Below are 7,689 nucleotides of genomic sequence, written 5' to 3' on the forward strand. Positions count from 1 at the left end.
AATATAACCAAATGAATCTAAAATTTTTGACAAAATTAGTTTTAAACGTACGACTCCTTTTTTCAATTCTATTCGGGTATGTCCTTTAGAAAAATCTTGAACCACACACATTTTAGCAAATAAAACGACTATTGTTTCATTTTTTATGGGGAGGGAGGTGGTGCCGGTAAAGGGCATGTGTTGCTTGTGGCAGTTGTGCTATACTCTCATTTGTTATAATAGGTAATACTACATATTGATATAAAATGAAAGTTTCCAATTACACTGTACATAGCTTCTATCACGCATTTTGACCCGTGCGATAGTTTAAAACAATTTTCAAAGCACTTCATGTAATTCAACCGATCATTTTTGAAATTTAATTTTCTGGATCCCCGCCTGATACGTCCGCCTTCTTGTATATTAGAATTACATGTACGTTGACCATATGTACACATTAACTTAATCGGCTATGATATGGGGCGATAACATTTTTTATCAATGTTTTTGCAGGATATGTAACAAATAACAGCCTATTTGTGGGTTTTTGCACTAATTATTTGAGATAATTTGCCGCCATCTTTTATGCATTCCACACACCACTCACAGTTTCTTTATTTGGTGTTCTGTGTGTATGGCGACAAATTGGTAAATTTGCACCACTCACCCCTTGATTACATTTTATCTGGCTAAGTGTAATGTAGTAGTATATTAAATACACACATCTTTGTTTGCAGTGCTTATTTACATCTTAAGAGATTTACTTACAAAAAAAGTAAACATTTGTATGACTTATATGTAATTATTGTCAACTTTGGTGCGGGGGGGGGGGGGTAGGGGGGGGGGGGTAGAAAACTACAGAGAAACTTAACTTGGCTGTGAAACATATGCTTTTATTCTTTCTTGTTGATATATCAATGAATGAATTATAACAAAATATATGTACAACAATTAATTTTGAAATATTCATGCACAATCAAATAAAGGGTTTTACTGTTCTCTGCACAAGAAATCGGCAATGTGAACAAATTGGCACCCTATCATCCCTACCTTTAATTGTAGAGAGTAGATATCCTTCTATATTGAAAACAATTCCAAAAGTAAGACTCATAATAAGTTGTTTACTGAGGAAAAGGAAAAAAAATTGTATTTATTAATAATTCCATATGATGTGATAATATCTCAATGATTTGTTTATAATCATAGTACTAGTGTATCACTGTATGCATATATAAAAACGATAAGTAATGCTTATATTTATTAGTGAAACAGGACAGATTATTTATATATAGATTATTTAGATACATGTACTAATCTTCATGCGGGGATCTAGAAAGGAGGAGGTCAGGGGATCTGGACCCCCTCCTCGGGAAAATTGGAGCTTATTAAATTTACATAGTAAAATATTTTAAAATTGGCCTTGGACCCCCTACAGAAAAAATTAGCTACGCTTATGAAGTTCTCTACCATAACCGCATTTTTACACAAAAGGGGTGAATAAACCCGGGTTTTAAACTATTACTGGTGGTGAAATACCTTAGGGTTCAAACGTGTCAGGTGGAAATGCACCAGGGCAAACAAAATCACTTAGATCCGCGAAGCACACTGCATTATTACCAGTCTATTTAGATATTCTGTCTAAAAGTAAATACAAATAATTATTTAGTTAGGTAGGGAGAAGTGAACATAGCATTTATTTGTATATAAGAGCATGTACGTATGATTTTTATTTAGAACAGTTTGATGTCGCTAGGATACATATTTTCAGATCCTTGATTTGACTGGTTAATTTAGATATTGAATCTCGAATTTCGAATCTCGTATTTCGAATCTCGTATTTCGAATCTCGAATCTCGAATGATCCTTCTCGGCTTTCGTAGAAAGATGATGTTAGCAAAACTGCCAATTAAATGCAAATGTTGATTCTCGCTGTTGGGATGATATACGAAATCTCGGTCAATGTTGATGTCTCTGATGGGCTTACTAATGGGTCATCATGTAAAGTTCAACTGATTGAAAGCAAACTGGAAGGCATATCAAGACTTTTTTGATTATGCTGTTGGAAAGTCGACTCGCAAAAAATACAAGCATTTGTTTCATGATAGATGATGACTGGGCACCTATTTTTGAAGTTCAGCGGTCTTTTGTATTGAGTCATAATACTTTTGAGAGAATTAAATTTCCATTGCGACCAGCTGCAGGAAAGACAGTTCATAAAGCTCAAGGGTGCACTGTTGAGGAAATTGTAATTGACTTGTCTCAAACTAAAATTAGGAAAACTCCACACATTCACTATGTTGCTCTAAGTCGAGAACGGTCAGTAGATCATCTACATATCCTTAACTTCAATGAGCAGGCATTAGCTATGAATAAAAAAGAGCTTCAGGAAATGGAAAGAATGAAAACTGAGGCGCCATTGCAACTTTGTTATATTCCAATGTATCAAATCAATTCTAATTGTGTTAAAGTTGCTTTCAACAATTGTAGATCACTTCGTAAGCACTTTTCACAAGTAAAAAGCCATGCGCGGATCTAGAGGGGGGGTCGGGGGGGTCCCGACCCCCCCTGGAAAATGAAAATTTATTAAATTTACATAGTAAAATTATCGTGAAAATATGCCTCGGACCCCCCCTGGCAAACACAATTATCCTTCGGACCCCCCCCCTGGCAAAATTTTCTGGATCCGCGCATGAAAGCGATATTTAATCATGAGGTTTCAAGTCACTTGAATAGACGTCCACATAATGGAACAGCACTGTATGTGAAAAATGACTACACGATAACATGCATCTCAAAGTTTAACAATAGCTCCTAGGAGTTCATCACTGCAAATGTACATTTAAGCCAAAGTAGAGATGTACAAGTCAGCGTATTCTATAAATACCCATCATGTTCTTTCGATAATTTCAAGCAAAATGTAAACACACATCTTAAGCGTTTGACTGAACACCAGAAGGACTTTGTACTTTAAGGGGATTTCAATTTTGATTTGTTTGTCGGGCATATTGACTTTGAAACATTTTTGAAAAATGCTTTAAATGTAAACAAATTGTAACAAAGGCTAAACATAATACCGGTTCTCAGCTGGACCTGATTTTTACAAACATAGACCAATGTGTAACATATGTGATTGAAGCATACTGGTCTGATCATAAAATGATATACTGTGCTTTTGAATTAAATAATTGTGTTTTATAGAGAATGGGGCACCGGAGAAAAAACTCATCAGAGGGAACTGGGAAAATAATGCCCCCTTCCTCATCCTATTTGTCACCTTTCAAAAGGTGACAAATGGTCTGTTGATATAAATATTGAAAGTAACCAACTCTTTGCTTATGGCACTGTCATAGATTCAGTGGTTCAAGGGGGAAGGGTATTAAATTAATAATTAAGCATTTGATTTGTAACAATTCCACTGTTTTCTTAATGTAGTGAAGTTGTTGAATCTGTTCTCATTTTTTAATTTTTGGCCTCTTATAGCCAAATTTACACAGATATCATTCACTTCACTGATGTTGTTTTCATCAGTTCTCCTCCTCCCACCTCGAAGAACATAACTATGCGAATATTTTTGAATTTATACATTAAATATATAATTAATCACTAACTATATGTACTAGTATTTTCTAAACAACTTGATTGATGTATATTGATGTATATAATTTTTTTAATTTACTTATTACATTTTGTCTCTTGTATTACTTGGCCATCTTTCTTTATACTATATTGTACTATATTTACATAATTTATAAATGTTGTCAAGACACCATGTTTTTCAGTTATTCAAAAAAAAGCGCGTTATTCAATTCGCCTGCTCACCTGACGGCAGTTATTGACAGGACAACGTCAAAAATAAATCATTCAATGCCAGAATAATGTCTATTATAGTGAACCAAAAATGTTTAAACCTCATATTCAAAGCTACAGTTAACATGTGTAAATTTGTGTATATTTCTTCAATGTTCTAAGATAAAAATTTGCAGACTTGCATCAATAAGAGGAAAGACACTGATTGACAATAGTTAAATTTAATCTTTCTCCAAGCCATGGAGTTGCATAAAGCCGGTGCTTATACCCACTTTCCAAGGTGCCAAGCAAATGAGAGTCACCGACTCCCAATGTCCATCGCAGCTTAACTTCCAGCTTACTGTTCGTACCCAATTTCAGCTGGGTGGACTGAGACAAAAATTGATAAAGATACCAAATGACCACATCAAATTTTAACCAGCGACCTTTGGGTTACTGGCCTAATGCTCATGGCCTCTGAGCCATGTGCTCCATTAATGAACTACAAATGACTTAATTGTGAATCACAGTTGTGGACAGGTCATGTAAACAATTTCAATACTGTGCACAAGCCACATCAAAAATTAAACTTTTCCTATTTATCTAAGCAAAACAGAATGTGGCAACATATGGAGAAGGGAATGTAATGAGTTTTTTAAAAATGATTAATTATGCACATGCACTTATTTGTTTTATAAAAAACTGCATACTGATGCTTTATTTATATATTTTTTGTTACATTTCCATGACTGTCACAATAACTTGATAGAAGTTTTAATTGTACTCAAATAAATATAAAGTGTATGCTAGTTTAAATATGTCCCATCAAAATTGTTTACATCTTACATAAATTTTTACATCCTATATTCTAGAAGACTATTTTTCAAATACATATATCTTTAAATTTGATATTATTTTATTAATATCTTTATAGCTGTTATCAATGACTTCATTGTTTAATATCGTGTCAACCCTCAAGCAAGGTTTGGTGTCTTACAATACAGTAAATGTATAAGAATCTGTCTTCATTTCTTTTCTTAAGTTCTTTAATATTTATTTATACCGACAATACACAATATGTACGAATCCTTCATTTGAGTGCATAGTAGATGTATATTTTATTTAATCATGTTAACACATGTACGATGTTAGTCAAAAATATTGGAGTGAAAAAAAAGACATCTTTTCAGTAATGCTCCTTCACTTTTTTGATTTGAACTTGTCCTTTATGGATATTTTACTTCCGACCAAATCATTTTTATGCAAACTGTATAACCACACTTGTAATATGATTGTTAATAATGAAATTTATAATTATATATTTTACTAATGCGATGTTATTTATTTATTTGAATGCATGTATTTCTTTTATAAATAGAAAAGACACCAGTATTTCAGGACTTTTAGCTCCAATCGTTCAAAAATGACAAGTAAGTATAAAAGGAAAGAGGTCGCTGGCCATCCTGTAGCGAGCGGTAAACCTGCCTTTTCTAATAAATTCATATCTATGAACAAAGCTCATAATTTTAAACAATATGGCATACATGTATAAAGAAAAAAAACACAAAAGAAATATTACATACTGGTTGCTTATTTGAGACAGTGTACTCTTAATGTACACTTTATGAGAAATGAGAAATACATTGCATTGAAAGAGAATTTATTTTCAAACAAATATTCACTTACTAGGTTTTATTTTAAATTTCAAAATCATTCACACACTCATCGCAAAAATACTCTTTTGTTAAACAAATAGTATTATTTAATATGGTTGTGCATACGTTTATATGCAAATGTAATATGATCAAAACATTATTTTGTATCATTTAACACAGAAAAGATGTCTTTATCTTGTATGGTTATATTAAATTTATCATAAATGTGTCATAAAGTTTATTGTTATTGATGATGTTCATTTTGAAGTATAAAGTGCATCATTTTCGCAATTGTTCAAACAATTACACTCAAATAACAAAAATGTCAAAAAACTTAATTTTCAAATCATTTCTGATCAAATTCATTTTCTGTTTTATTGCAGTTGTCATTTTTTTCAGTACTGAAATGTTTTTTTTCAAAACCAAATTCAATATTGTAAAACCGGTTCAGTACGGGTAATAACGTGAATTGTTGTGTAAATAATTCTATCTTTTTTAAGTTTAAAAGGTGAACCTTAAATTTGTAATTAGTTTCAGTGTTTAGTGTTCTAAAACTATTTTGTTCCTTTTTGTCATATGCAAATGTTCTGCACGTATATATATATATATATATATATATATATATATATATATATATATATATATATATATATATATATATATATATATATATCTATCTATCTATCTATCTATCTATCTATCTATCTATCTATCTCTATTTAAGCATTGAATCATTATTTTTTTAAAGATATAGTCTCATAACTGCAGCGGTGGATGCATACAAATTGAGTAACGCGCGCTAGCGCGTTATGAACATTTGTATGCAAACACCGCTGCAGTTATGAGACTATATCTTTCAAAAAAATAATGATTTAATGCTTATATTTACATTTTTTTAACTTCTTGCCTTGTCTGCAAATGTGATTTATACGTCAAAATTTCCGTTTTATCCTAAGGGTAAGTTCAAATTAATGCAAGAGCCACTGTAACAGCCACAAGCGTGAACTTTGAATCTCGCTTGTGATGTTGCATTTTACAGCGTTCAACGTTTGTGACGTCATAATAAAACTAGTCATTCTAACCTTTGAGTACCCTGTGTGTGTTACGGTCTTATAACTGCAGTGTCTTTAAACTTTGACATATGATATTTTTGGCCATAAACTAAGATTTAGGAGAGAAAAAATCCAAACATTGTAGCTTTTAAATTTGAGCACTTTCCTATACCTCTATACAGAGCATTTCTTCATAACTAGTTCAACGGACTTCTGAGGCGTGTTCAGCAGAGATCGCTTGCCAACATTTGTGTTGCAGGTAAAGGGAATTTAAGCGAGCGCTCGCGACAACCCGCTCTGTTGAACACGCAACACGCTTTAAATGCATTGGGCATAGAGTTGAGAAATTATTATTTGAACTATACTCATTAGACTAGACTTGCTCTTCGTCATATTTTCCTTTACCAGATAGTTAACATGCATTTAAAAAGACGAAAGCTATCAAGCGTTGCCGGAATGGTGTTCTCCCTCACCTATGATATAACAAATACAAAGTCGTCATTTACACATTTTCGTCACACTCTCACATGTGCATGGGTATACAGTAAACGGATGCATTAATGAATGAACAGTTATAAACACACTTTCCCCTCAAAACAGTACGTTACTAGTATTTATTCAGACATTATATACAGCCCACAACATGTATTTGTAATCCATACACAATAATATATAAACATATTAAAAATTATACATCTAATCTATCTGTGGAATGTCATGTTTGACTCCGTGAAAGTAAATACTATATATTTACAAGTTGTCTTATCGTAATAATATCAATATTTTACTATTGAACAGGGTTTCACAAACCCACAAAATCTAGACGTAGATGGGCTGAAATCGCTACCTCCTCCCCCCTCCCCCCCAAAAAAAAATGTGAAAAGATTCTTTGCGACTGTTATATATGTACGAAATCCAGCTTCGATAAAATTGGAATGAGTGGAAAAAGTTGCCGTTGCTCATATTTCCGGCTGGGAGACTCACTTAAAAATATTAATTGATTTTTCATCGAAAAATTTCAGATTTCCATGTTCATATTCTAGTCTTAGATTTATTTATTAGTACTGAATCATTAAGGAAAAGCAGATCTAGTTTCATACTTCAGAGCTACATGCATCATATTATAGGCGTCGGAACCGGGGAGGGTGGCTTACCCCCCCCCCCCCCCCCGGACACTTTTTTCCCGCAAAGATAAGCATATAGTAGTATAATAATAA

This window comes from Crassostrea angulata, chromosome 4 (assembly GCF_025612915.1).
Source record: "Crassostrea angulata isolate pt1a10 chromosome 4, ASM2561291v2, whole genome shotgun sequence".
Taxonomy (NCBI): domain Eukaryota; kingdom Metazoa; phylum Mollusca; class Bivalvia; order Ostreida; family Ostreidae; genus Magallana; species Magallana angulata.